Below are 13717 nucleotides of genomic sequence, written 5' to 3' on the forward strand. Positions count from 1 at the left end.
ATGCAACCCCATTGTGAGCGTCACCCCACGATTGACGCCAACCCAAAGCGTGGCGAGCACAGCGAGCCCGCGAGCGGCGGCGGTGCGCGTCCTCCGACCTTTTCATACCCCTACTATCCACGTCGGCGAGGAGTTGAGAATATAAAGTGTGGCGAGCGCAGCGAGCCCCGCGAGGGGACGTGTATACCTGTGAAGTTATACGCGTCCGCTCGCCACGCTTCGGGCTCGGTGGCTCACTGCGCTCGCCACACTTTATATTCTCAACTCCACGCCGACGTGGATAGTAGGGGTATAAAAAGGTCGGAGGATGCCTACCGCCGCCCCTCGCGGGCTCGCTGCACTCGCCATGCTTCGGGTTGGCGTCAATCGTGGGGTGGCGTTGAGGGGGTAAAATTGGGGGTCTGGGGAATACTTTACATTGAATCCAATGTAAAATAGGGTCCCAGGGGCCCTATTCACATTTGATTCAATGTAAAAATCGGGTTGATTGCGTCGGTCGCATCGCATGCTATGCGACCGACGCGATTTTTCCGACACGATCACCCCGATGCAAATCGATGTGGCCGTGCTAGGAAACAAGTACCGGCAAAAGCAACTCTTTGTATTAATGCGGATTGACCTGCGCTGATTTTACTTGATCTGCAATAAATAAGACAGAATGCGGAATGGTGGAAACATGGCTTAAAGTGGTCCTGTAGAGGTGGCGGAACTCCTTTTTCCTGACACCAAAACTCCACCAGGGTTTTTGCTACCCGGTACTTATGTATTATCTGGGCTCCCATGTTAAATGCACCCCATTTTTTCATACCCCTACTATCCAACTACGCATGGAGTTGATTTCATATAGTGTGGCGAGCGCAGCGAGCCACCGTGCCCGAAGCGTGGCGAGCGCAGCGAGCCCCGCGAGGAGACGCGGTCTCATAAGAAAAACGGGAGCCCAGATATTACATAAGTACCTGCTACCCCCTACAAACTATGAATTTGTGCCCTTCTCTCCATACTTTCAAATGAGACAGTGGTCTCACAAGTAAGGAGTGTGGTCACACAATAATGCCCCCAATTCAATTTACCCCACATACTGTAGTAGCACAATCTTATTCACATTACACTTAGTGTAGTGCTCCTGATTCACATTAGACCGAATAGAAATGCCCCTTATTCATATTACCTCACTCAGTAGTGCCCCTTATTCACAATAGGCTACACAATATTATCCCTTATAAATGTTATGAGGAAGTGGTAGGTGGCTGCAGCTCGTCAGTTACACTAGCATCGCCTGCATTATCTATTGACATGGGTGGTGGGACAGGCATTTTGGAAATTACTGTGCAGGGCCATGGTTTAAAGCGGTGGAACCCAGTTCCACCCCATTCACCCCCTCCCCCTCACTTAACCCCCTGGGTGGAACCATTATATAACACGTGGGTCGGATGCAGCCACGTAAAAAATGCAGACAAACCTCCAGTTATCGCCCTTGACAGTGTCAAGTCGACAGCCAATAGGTTGACATGCACAAGGTAGAAAAGAAAAAGGTTGACACATGATGAGGTCAGCTAGGTTTTCTAAAAAAATGTGGGTGTCAATTGAGCACAGCGGTTCCCAGTGTAACACTTACCCTCGCATGCCTCGCTTTGCTTGCCATGCTTTGGGCCAGGTGCCTCGCTCCCATAATGACACACTGTACCATCGGAGTCCACGATGCTGCTGCTGGGGTGGAAATCCCCAGAAAAATGTCCAAACGCCATTTTCCGGAGATCTGCACATGCGCGGTCAGGGGCTCCAACAGGTAGTCCAGGCTGCGGTAAAATAGAGGGGTCGTGGCCACCGGATGGGGGCATGGCTTGATCCATGAAAAAAAAAACGTAATTTGTGCGGGGTGCGAGATCTTCATCGCACTCAGGTAGAACGCCGCCGTCTAGAGTGAAATCACGCCTTACGCATTAATGTGCGCGCCAAGCAAATGGATGTGTACACTGTGCGAAGATTTCGCAGCCGGGTGAATATGTTCAAATCCCTTTGTTACCGGCCCACAAACAAATGATTTTCCAATGGGCACCAGACATCGCCAGAGACTCAGCGGCTGCGATGGATGAAGGCGTAACCGGCCTTGAGCTGATGTCACACGCCCTCCTCTAACAGGCTCAGGCACTCTGCATTTTCCTGGACACTCTCAGCGTTTCCCTAGGCACTCCCTGCATTTTTCTTGGCACTCCGCCTAAACGGCCGGTTACCACCCCAGGCGCCTACTTCCTGTCAATAACTTTGCAATCGCACAAGCATATTGCAGGCCATACGCATGCGCATTCTATCGATATTTGGCCGCCATTCACATTCGCGGCTGTGCGATCAGGTCTGAATGACCCCCATAATTTGATCCAAGCTGGCACTGGCTAATAGAAGAGGTGACCGCTTTCTGGTACGTATACCTATAAATGCCTCGTTCTGAACCTAAATGGGGTGTGCACTCATGAAAGTGTTACAGTACACTGTCCCCGCAATCTTCCCACTGTCTTCAATGCACAATCCACAAAATACCGCCATCCAATTGTAAAACCCAACGAAATATGCTGCGCTGTGTAAGAAACTATAAATAAATAAATTAAACATTTTACATGTTCCGAAGCTTGAGTGTTGGAAAGGACCCTCTAGGCTGAAATCTCCATATATTCTATCGAATTGGATTTAAAAATAAGAAATGATTTTCCTAAAATAAATCCAGCATGATCAGCGCTCAGTTTTTTTCATAAAAGGTCAGGCGCAGGAGTCTGCTAAATGTCAAAGCCGGCAGGCTCTGCGCTTGGTCCCTTCGTCGTCCTTCCCCTGGCTTTCACCACAGAACCCTCCCACTGGGATGATGATCTTTTGCCAGTCCCCTGGGCTATGCTATATATACATTATTAATATTATGCAGAATCACTTGTAGCTCAGCTCCCCGGGGACAGAAAATTACTGAAGTGATATTGAAGCTGAAGACTAAATTATGCATTCCCGGTAACGAAGGTCCCTTTCTGTTAGCTGGGCATATGGAGACGGCTTTGGCACAACAGGATTCGGCATAGAGGTCATTTATTATAAATGCCTGACTATAATTGGAACTCGGGGAGATGGGGCATCGTCTTCATAACGTTAATGCAATTTTGATGAAGCTGAAGCTTTTTTGAAGGCGCCTAAATCATAAGCGAGTTGAGGAGACTTTGTTTGCTCTGCTCTCCAAACTCATATGCAAAATGTGCGTCTCGTCCACCGCCATCGCTGCTTTTCCTGTTTTCTCCGGCGGCAGAATAACAGGGCCTGAGTAGGAAAATATATCACCCTCTAGGGGTGGAATGGCAATAGAAGCCAAAGGGCCATTGGTTGGCCAATGTGCCAGTGGGGAGGCCCATGACAGGGCAGAGGGTGGCAGGCTGGTGGTGTGAGTGTGTAAGGGGTAGGCTGGGGTAGGCTGGCATGGTGGCCATGTAAGCGGGCAACTTTTTGAATTTTTTTCCAGGGCCATTTTAAAGTTCCCAATCTGACCATGTCATAATCACATAAACCCCTCTACGAGTCTTCTGCAATACGGCTTCTGCAATATTCTTTCACTTTGAGCTGTGACAGTTTTTGCATACAAACTCTCCACTCCACACCAGTCCCCATCTGCTTCTACCAGCAAGTTTTGAAACAGATCAGTGTCCCTTCAAAAATGTATTTCGCTTTCTGTTATGACATCTTTTAGCACACAAATGAGCCATTTGGTCCGTCGAGTGGCCTCTAGTGGTCAGTGGTGGTACTCATAGAGGTGAGGAGTAGTTAGCCTTTTATTTATATTTAGTAGAGATGTGCAGGTTTGGGTTTACTTGGTTATCCACATATTAAGTTCGGATTTTTCTGATTGGCTATCGGCTGTCACGTGTTTTGGATAACCAATAAGATCCTGCTTTGAGATCCTAGTAAATCCAGGTAAAACCCAACCTGCACATCTCTAATATTTAGCACACAAAGGAGTAATTTGGGCCATTGGACAATATATATATAGTGCAACAAAATCCAATTGGAAAAACTCGTACAACAAACCTGGTATTTAGGACCTTATTCAGGTCCGTTCACAGTAGCCATTTGTTCGCACAGGGACCGATGTTGTCTTACTGCACATGTGCATTTCTGTCTGTTCGCTGTGTGCATGCACCCAGGAGACAGCAGGGGGGAGGCGTGGGTGGTCCCATTAGTATATGGGAATGCCCAGTGTCTCATGGGCATTCCCCCATGAGAATAAAGAGCATTCCCAGGCTAGTGAGGCTCCTGAATCAGAGCAACCTTACATATGCGTGCACGTTCCACATCATTCGATGTATTACCCTGCAGACTGCAAATGGATGTTTATTTAAAACATCCATTCGCAGCCAGAGCGAACGTACGCTCTGGCGTTTTTCACTTTTTTGTCCAGAATGTCGACATCTTCTATATAATAAGTTGAAGAGTCTGTGTGCGTGTGTGTGTGTGTGCGTGTCCATCGCATTGCGGACACACCGTGGCACTCAGAGACACCAAATTTGGCAACAAGATACCTCTGGACCCGGTGGTGTGCACCTCGAAGCCGTTTTTGGGAAATTTCATTTAGAATTTTAAAAAACACCAAGTTTTAATTTTCCTTCATTGGTGATCTGGGGAAAAGATCGACGATCTGGGAAACCGCAGACGAAGGAACAACTCCACACCTGATTTCATTGCTGTCATTGAGTATGACAGACACATTCTAACATTATGGTGAAGGCTTTAAACAATTAGGAAATAATTGAGGATATACATAGACCACACATAACACACACGTACACATTGTACACGCACACACACACACCCACACAGTACACCACATACGCACACATAGCACACAACACACACATTTATACGTAGAGCACCTCACACACTTAAGCTGTGTACACACGGGGGAGATAGGGGCTGAAATCGCTGGAAACACACTGCATTCAGTACAATACAAATCCATACACACTACACACACCCAAAAACAGTACAACAAACACACAACTCCTGGCTTCAATCAATTCTATGGAGACGGACCACGATAAAATGGCCGCCCCATAAAGCAGACAGTTCTCTGAAACTGTTTGGGGTATGGGGGCGGCCATTTTATCGTGTTCCGTCTCCATAGAATTATTAATTGAAGCCAGGAGGGGAGCCGGGTCGCGCAGACAGGTAAGCCTGCGGCGATGGGGGGGGGGGGGTGTCGCCGGCGGCCAGGGTGGGGAGGGGGGAGGCGCCCCTCCATTAACGGCGGGGGTGGGGAGGCCGGCGGGGAGGGGGGGAGGCCCCCCCCATTAACGTCGGGGGGGGGGGGGCGCCCCAAACCAAGCTATGCCACTGAGAACACACACACTTAAACATTGCCAGGATATGCACAGCACACTACACACACATATATACGTAGCGCTCCTCACAAACTTACACATTCGGCAGATATACACACAACACACACACATAACACACAACTCACAGTACAACACACACCAACATTCACTACAACACACACCCAAATACAGTACAATACACAGAACGCACACTTAAACATTGCACAGATACACACACATAACATACCTCTAACAGCACAACACACACCCACATTCACCACACACACCCAAAAAACAGTACAACACACACAAAACACACATTTAAACTTTGCACAGATACACAAAGACACAACACACACATACTGTATATACATAGCACACCTCACACACTTACGCATTGGACAGATACATACAATATAACACACAAAACCACATACATTACAACACCCACACAAAAACAGTACAACACACACAAACACACAGAACACATAAAAAATAATTTGCCGTTTATTTAATAGTCTGTACCGGCAAATAAAAACTGTACCTAATGTACCATTTCTACTTTGTTCCCCATATCCATCTCTCCAGTCCTCCAGTTGCACTGAGAAATCTTTGTCCTGGCCAATGCACCCATTGATCAATACAAAGTGGGTACACTGCACTCACCCTGTTAGTCAGTTGGATATCAGGCACTGCTCTGCCTTAAGGGTTTCCCAGACTCTTTTGGTTCATAGATGTTTGGTCGATGGGCATGAGCGCTGCATGCATTTGTTTGAATGTTATGAGTGTAAGAAGTTGAAGAATAAGACTGAGATGAAGATTTGTCATGTTATAGTGTACAATTTACTCAATAAATCGTGAAAAAAATATTTGTACATAGAAGTACAATCAAGAAATGAAAGTAGGATTAAAAAATAAATTATGATTCAAACTGATAATTGTTTGGATGGCGGTGGGTTGCGAAAACAAATCTATAGGTGGAGGGGGTATGGATATTGTGGGCATAATTGGTGTTTGGTACACCTACAGGGGGTACCCAGATGATGAGAAATTTTCACTACAGTGTCACCGTAGGGGGATTTCCAATTGGGGTTCAGGTGGTCTTTTAGGGACCCCTTTACAATTCCGTTGGTCTCTTCTCCTGGAGCCTATGGTCTCCCTCAGTGATTGACTATCATTTAAGGAAGACTGTAAGCTCAAGGAGAAGAGACCTACAGGATTGTAAAGGACCCTAAAAGACCACCTGGACCCCAATTGGGAATCCCCCTATGGTGACAATGTGACCGTGACACTGTAGTGAAAATCCCATCAATTGAGGGCCCATGTAGGTGTAACAAACACCAATTATGCCCACAATATCCATACCCCCACCTATAGATTTGTTTCACAACCCACCCCCATCCAAACAATTATCAGTTTGAATCAGAACTTATTTTTTAATCCTACTTTCATTTCTTGAATGTACTTCTATGTACACTTACATTTTTTTCACAATTTATTGAGTAAATTGTACACTTTGTAACATGGCAATTCTTTTTCTCAGTCTTATTCTTCAACTTCTTACACTCAAACCTTATCAATGCACCCATTGATGATTGTGATGGCTGGATCAGTGGATTGGCTCGGCAGGTGTAGGGAAGAATTTGGCCCATTGCACCCATTCCCAGTGGGGCATTACAGTGGTGCGGGTAGCGTGCGTCATGACGTCATGTGGCCAGGCCCGCGGACCTGCTCCCACACTCAGGGGCTGCCCCACTGTTTGGTAGAGATGCCCGGTGCATGTGCTTTACAGATCCCCAGACCTCAGAGACTGCTGCAGGTTCGGTGATGGGAGTGGCAGTGGCAGGGAGCAGTGAATTTTTAATTAATTATGGCGGGGTAAGTAACGCCCACCCTGGTCCCTTCGCACTCAGCACCTGTAATTACACACCCTAGAAACTGTACCATTGAAAGTATAGAAATGGAGGTGTGGCCACGTCCCTTTCTGATTTTGTACCGATTTCTGACCCTCAGATGTTGGAGGATATGTCATACAGTAGGTGCTAAATCTCAGGAGTGGATGTGGAATTCATCAACACATACAAGTTATCAACTCAGGAGCGTTGTGTTTCAAACAACAACACCACACCTGATTTCATTGCCGTCATTGAGTATCAATGCAAACACATTCTAACATTATGGTGGAATCTATAACAAATTACAATCTTAGGTCTTTGGCACAGCATATTGTAAAATGACATTTTTCAGCAATTTTGGAAATAAAGAAACCCCAAGGGTTTCCCGGGCAACGCCGGGCGGGTCAGCTAGTAGTCAATATGGACACCGTCAAAGTGTACTGTGGCCCCTCGCCTGGCTTGCTGCACTTGGCACACTTTTATTCCTCTGTCGTCCATCCTGGTGACACAGCTAACCATGGGATGTAGGAGGGTCTGCAGGAGCAAGGCACCTATGCTGACTTCTTTGAGTGGCAGGCTCTTCCCTTCTGCATCCCAGAATTCCTCAGTTAATTTTAGGTGCCCACCGGAGTGGGTGCTGTGCTGACTGCCTGCATGCTGCAGCCGCTTTGTGTTAGAGTAGCTAGGTGTTTGTTATTTCATTAATATTCACTAGTTAGTGCAGGCACAGTGTGTAACTTCCACGGGAAGTTTATGCACACTGAGAGCGCAGCAGAGGCTGACAGAAGTGCGTCCTGTCCGCTCTCTGTGTGCCCTCTCTGCACAGTGCCTTAACCTTCAGGAAGTGAGTTCCTGAACCAGCTCCCTGCTTAGGGGGGACGCCATTGTCAGGGGCTTATAGGTAGAAATCCAGAAATGGAGTTGATGCCTATTACAGGAGTCCAGCGTAGTTGGATGCTTCCAAGTGGTCCCAGTCTGAGAGGAGACACTGGAGGTGAGGAGAAACACTTGGTAGGAGCGGCTAAAGAGGAAAAGGCACCAATAGGCTTCCTTCCCCACTGAATCAGAGACAGTGGGTGACATTCTATGGAGTGAGATTTTTTTTTTTGCGATTTTTTTTTCACAAAAAACGGCCGAAATCGCACGTTTTTCCATTTTCGCATATTTAATGAGCTGCGAAAATGTGAAAAAAGTGCGATTTTGGCCAACAAATTGGACATTCTGGAAATGCGATGGCTGTTTCTCGCAGCACATCGCATCCAGATGTTTTCACATTGAAAAGTATACAAATCGCATATTTAATGGTATGCGATTTGTATAAATGTGTCTAAAATTCGCCCAAAAATCAGACCAGGTTCTGATGGGCGAATTAGCCAGAACCCTGCACAGATCATTGAGATCTGTGCAGGGTTCTGGTGGAAAAAAAGGGTTAAACAGTTTAAAAATTAAAAAAACTGCGCGGGGTCCCCCGCCAGAGCATAACCAGCCCCCGGGCTCATTGAGCCGGTGCTGGTGACATAAAATCACGGTCCCCGACAAATAGGGGTCCCCTTGATTTAATGAAACCAGCACCAGGCTCAAGGTCCGGCGCTGGTTTCCAAAATACGGGGGACAAAATGACTAGGGGTCCCCCTGCATTTCAAGAACCAGCACCAGACCCAACCAGCCAGCAGGGTAATGCCACAGCCGGGGGACACTTATTATATGGTCCCGCGGCCAAAGCATTATCCCCCTGGCTGGTCAGCATGGGCAGGGGTCCTGGGGAAGTAGGGACCCCCCAAAGAAGGGGTCCCCCCCCTCCAGGACTTACCAGCCCATGCTGAAAGTCCGGGGCTGTCCCTGATGCCCCTGGGCATCGGGCTGATGAAAAGTGTAAACAAAAAGAATAAAAACTATTGTCTTATACTGTAGAACTATGAGTCCCAGCAAGCCTACCCCGCATGCTAGGACTTGGAGACCCACAACTCCCAGGATGCGGTGCATTAAAGGGTCCGCTGGCCCTTGTAGTTCCACAGTACAAGAAATAGTTAAATAAAACACACACTGACACCCAGAAAAATAAACGTTTAATACATCCACAGCCCACACATACTGATACTTACCTACCTTGAGCCCTTGGTTCGGTCCCTGGATCCGGGGTCCGGGGTCCTGGCTCCAGGGCTGAATAGTACGGTTCCGTGGCTTTGGTCCTGTACCGGGGCTGGTCCGGGGCTCCAGGGCTGGATAGTCCGGTTCCGAGGCCTTGATCCTGGTTCCGGGGCTGGTCCGGGGCTCCAGGGCTGAAGAGTCCGGTTCCGGGGCCTTGGTCTTGGTTCCAAGGCTGGTCCGGGGTCCGGGGCTCCAGGGCTGAAGAGTCCGGTTCCGGGGCCTTGGTCCTGGTTCCGGGGCTGGTCCGGGGCTCCAGGGCTGAAGAGTCCGGTTCCGGGGCCTTGGTCCTGGTTCCGGGGCTGGTCCGGGGTCCGGGGCTCCTGGGCTGAAGATTCTGGGGTCCTGGATCCATAGTAATCCAAAGGGGTACCTGAGGAAGGAAATCCTACTCACCTGGTCCCCGGCATCTTCAGCTCCAGACGCGCTGCTCCCGGCTGGTACCCGCTCACGGACTGAAGAGACGCAGAGATTTTCATCTTCCGCGCCTCTCCTCAGACTGATTCTATTGGCTGCCTAGCGCCCAATCAGGAGCCGAGAAAGTCGGCTCCTGATTGGCCGCTAGGCGGCCAATAGAATCATCCGGAGGAGAGGCGCGGAAGATGAAAATCTCTGCGTCTCTCCAGTGTGATTAGGTGCAGTAAAAATCATGCGGTTTTTACCGCTACACATAGAATGTCACCCTTGGTCTCTTCCTGCTCTCTGTTCTGGTGCCCTTTCTCTCAACACTGCGGAGCTGAAGGAGGATTTACACTGCAGATCAGAGTGAAAGTTTCTCCTGGGCAGCGCTTTCCCTGGTGACCGCTGAGGGACCATTGCAGCAGCGCAGACAGATAAGTACACTGTTAAATTATTCTGTGCAAACACCTTACATTGTGCACTGTGTGTAATTATGACAGAAAGGTGTAGTGCAGGTGCTGCTCTTGGGGAGGGAGCGCCTGCCATGATAATTAACTGCATATTTTGTGGTGTTAAATTTACAATTGAACAGATGTATCAGGGTGGTTTGTGCCCCTCGTGTGAGTCTGTGCCCAGTGGGGCTCAAGCCCAGAGGTCTGAGCAGCCTGAACCTGCGTGGGCAGCTGCCTTGTGGAGACCTATGAATACTTTGGTGCATGCTTTAAATAGGCAAAGGGATGATCTTGTAAAATCTCCTGGCCCCTTTTCCCCCCTCTCAACCGTCTGTGGGCTCTATTACCCCATCTCAGGGGGACCCAGCTTTACTGCAGGTTATGCCGGACACTGCGCAGAGTGTTCATAAGATGACAGTTCCGTGGTGTTTCACCCTCGCCTATGTGTTCCCTCTGTTACCTATGATTGCTCGGGTCCTAAAGAGAGTGAGGACACAGGAGGTACAAGTCACACTGATTGCCCCAGATTGGCCAAGGAGATTGTGGTATTCAGACATACTGAGGTTGTCAACGGACTCCTGGCGTCTTCCTCTTCCCCCAGACTTACTCAAACAAGGACCGTTTCTACACCTGGACCTACAGTAGCTCATCTCAATTTGACGGCCTGGCATTTGAAACCTCCTTATTAAGGAAGAAAGGTTTCTCAGATGCTGTTATCCAAACTATACTTAGGGCTTGCAAGCCTGTTTCAGTAGCTAATTACCATCGCGTTTGGAAAATTTATATCAGGTGGTGTGAACTTCAGAAGGTACCAGGTTGGGTTTTCAGCAGGGCTTAGCCTGCAGTCCTTAAAGGAACAGCTGTCTGCCTTATCCATATTCCTTCAGAAAAGAGTGGCTCTTTTGCCAGAAGTACAGACTTTTTTGTGGGGAGTTATGAAACTTAAACCCCCATATAGGCAGCTGTTGACACCTTGGGACCTGTCTTTGGTTTTGTTGGTTCTACAAAAACCTCCATTTGAGCCTTTAAGGTCGGCTGATCTTAAATATCTTTCTTGGAAACTTACTTTTTTGTTGGCCATAGCATCGGTTAGGTGAGTTTCAGAATTGGGGGCCTTGTCTTGCAAGTCTCCATTTCTTGTTTTCCATAATGACAGGGCTGTGCTTCGATCAGTCCCTAAGTTTCTACCCAAGGTAGTGTCAAATTTTCAATTAAACCAGGAGATTGTGCTCCCGGTGTTTTGCCCTCCAGAGGAGGGCATAAATAGGCACAAGTTGAAGAAATTGGACATAGTTCACGCTCTGCACATCTATGTAGATAGAGTAAAGGATTTTCGCAAAACTGATCTGCTTTTGGTACTATATGACGTACATATGAGAGAGTGGCCTGCTTCTAAGCACACCATTGCTAGATGGTTAAGGTCAGGGATTGCCTTTGCTTACACTAAGGTAGGCACACCGATTCCCTCTAGGATGAATGCCCGTACCACCAGGTCGGTTGCATCCTCTTGGGCTGTGCGTCATGGGGCTACAGCGGAGCAGTTGTGCAGGGCTGCCATCTGGTCCTCTGTTCATACCTTTACCAAATTCTACAGGTTCCATGAGTTTGCGTCGGAAGACGCTTCATTTGGGCATGTACTTGCCCCCCCTCTCTTTCCCTCCCCCCCTCCCCAAGCTGTGTCAGGGAGTTTTAAAAACTACAAAGAAACTTCAGTGGGACTAACTTGCGGAATAATAAGGTATAAGGGTCAAACCCACAAAAAGAATGTAAGAAATATAAATGCAAGGAATCGATATCTAATGATATGTAACAAGTGATAAAAATGGCCATCATCATTGGTATTCCTTATTCTTTTCCCCTCCCCTTCCACTTTTCCTCATACCTTCTGTCTTGTCTGTCTGTCTGTTTGTCTATACGTCTGTCGAGTGTTAAGTACAGCATATGTAATAGAATGCTATCGCTTGATTATTTGACACGGAACTATTGATATTACTTACTCCAATAAGGTACTATATTAGTTTTGCAACTTGATGGACATAAATGGAGATGAATTGAAAAAAAAAAAGAGGTTGAACTGAGGAATTCTGGGATGCAGAAGGGAGGAGCCTGCCTCTCAAAGAAGTCAGCATAGGTGCCTTGCTCCTGCGGACCCTCCTACATCCCATGGTTAGCTGTGTCACCAGGATGGACTCAGAGAAAGGGATTCAAACAGTAAGTTCTTACAGAAATCCCCTTATTCTCCCACCACACCATAGTGGATGGTAGGGTATGAAATACCGCTGTTGGCAGATGTCGGCTCAAAAAACACGTAACAAACTCATGTCGACCTTTTGACTATCGACCTTATGCTTGTGTCAACATTCCAACCATCGGATAGGAACGGTATATGAAGATTATGCGGCTGGTTCTGGAATCTGATACGTTACCTGCAGAGGTGAGTTCTCAATATTTGGAGACTGGAGGAGAGTCTTATTGTGTGTGGGAGGGGATTCCACAGAGTGGGTGCAGCCCGAAGAAAGTTCTGCAATCAGGTATGGGAGAAGGTAATGCGTGTGGATGAGATACGTAGATTGTGTGAGGAGCGAAGAGGTCGGGTTAGGTGATATATTGGAAGAGATAATTCAAACATGTAATGTCAAACAAGTTCATGCCAAACTTTTGGTGTCTACCTATTTACTGTTGACCTTGACATTGTATGTGAGCCACCCGGATACCATATAAGATAATGTGAATAATAATAGCAGCTAAAATCATGTAATTTTGGTCAGTTTTTGCTCATACAGTATTAATATCCCCTTGTGACCGCTTGTCTATTTAAATGGACATTATTAGTAATGTTTTAGAGAAATTACAAATACTACAATTTGTCTATGCAAAAATGGACACCTCCAATGCCCCCCAAAATACAGTCTATCATGAAAAGAAGTGTGGTCAAGGAATGTATTTGGGGAATGTTGGATATTATAAAAAAGGACTGTGACTGTGCACTAGTAAAGGGTTAATGAAATGCTGTTTGATGTAGGAGCTCTGGGCTGTGCTCCAGTAAAGGAAGGCTAAACAAATGTGAGTGATGCCGGCATGTTTAGTGGATATTTTGAACATCTCCCACAGATATGATGGCATTTAGAGGGTTAATATATAATGCTTCCCCAGTAGTCCAGGGTTCTCTCTGTCCGGTGTCCTGTGTGTAATGGCACCCAAAATCCTGCAGGAGGGCATTATATTGAATTCAAAACTAGTGAGATCTGACAGGGCCGGCGCCACCACTAGGCAGCTCTAGGCATTTGCCTAGGGCGCCGGCACCTGGAGGGCGGCAGTTCGCCCCTCACCCCCAGCGTGTAAAAAAATAGCAAATAACTAGCGCTATGCGCGCGGCGGCGCGGGAAGCGCTAGTTATTTGCTATTCACTACAGGGACCCCGCCGGCCGCAGCCAGCTTTATACACATGACAGCGCCGCAGGTACCCCTACGGCACGGACACCCC

The sequence above is a fragment of the Crinia signifera genome, chromosome 3 (genome assembly GCF_055691185.1).
Source record: "Crinia signifera chromosome 3, ASM5569118v1, whole genome shotgun sequence".
NCBI classification, from domain to species: domain Eukaryota; kingdom Metazoa; phylum Chordata; class Amphibia; order Anura; family Myobatrachidae; genus Crinia; species Crinia signifera.